The sequence below is a fragment of the Tiliqua scincoides genome, chromosome 3 (assembly GCF_035046505.1).
Source record: "Tiliqua scincoides isolate rTilSci1 chromosome 3, rTilSci1.hap2, whole genome shotgun sequence".
NCBI lineage: Eukaryota > Metazoa > Chordata > Lepidosauria > Squamata > Scincidae > Tiliqua > Tiliqua scincoides.
In genome coordinates, this window is record NC_089823.1 from 179,290,014 (window position 1) to 179,290,845 (window position 832).

At 40.1% G+C, this 832-nt stretch overlaps 1 pseudogene; it reads left to right on the forward strand.

The window, feature by feature from the left end:
• Nucleotides 1-412: 412 nt before the first annotated feature.
• LOC136646605 (5S ribosomal RNA) lies at nucleotides 413-530 on the forward strand (annotated as a pseudogene).
• Nucleotides 531-832: the final 302 nt, after the last annotated feature.

The window sequence follows — 832 nt, forward strand, 5'->3', positions numbered from 1 at the left end:
TGCTGTTAAAGCTCAAACACTGCAAACAGAAGACAGAAATGTTTTGGACAAACTTACCTCATACAGCACCAGGCATTGCTGGTTTGGGGTTTTTTTTGTATGAGGAAATGGCAGGGGTGTTTATTAGGTGAAAAATCACTGTCTTCGCATAGGATATTGGTCTCTTCCTGATTTATGGGTGGATTATCTCAATGACAAGCTAACAGGAACTGAATGCTGTGATGATTTAAACACTGTGTATTTTGTGCTAATATAAGCTCAGGTGTTCCTGATCAAAATGCCTAGGGTGGTAGCATTGCAAGAACTCAGAGAAACCGATCCTTTCAAAAATATTTCTTATTGCATATATATCCCTTTATGTAGCAAAACATGGCAGTGAGGAAATGTTTTTGATTTTAATTTGGTATATAGCCTTTCAGCAACTGTTACCCTGCACATGCCTGATCTCGTCGGACCTTGGAAGCTAAGCAGGGTCAGGCCTGGTTAGTACTTGGATGGGAGACCGCCTGGGAATACTGGGTGCTGTAGGCTTATACCATAGTCTTTCGAGACTGAAGGTTGCCAACCAGCCTTTCAAAATTAAACTTCATTTGAACACAGATATGGGTTTTTAGTTTGTTTTTCCAATCTCTTTCATTGCTTAAGTTTGCAATTTTATACACACTTGCCTATGAGAAAGTCCCACTGAACTCAATCAGGCTGACTTCTGAGTAGGTATGCATATGTGTGTATAAAATTTCCAACCTGACTGTAAATACAAACTAGCATAACCCCAGAAAATGTTTTAGCTCCGCCCTTTGACTGCTGTGGCAATGTAATGCTTGTGGAGAGT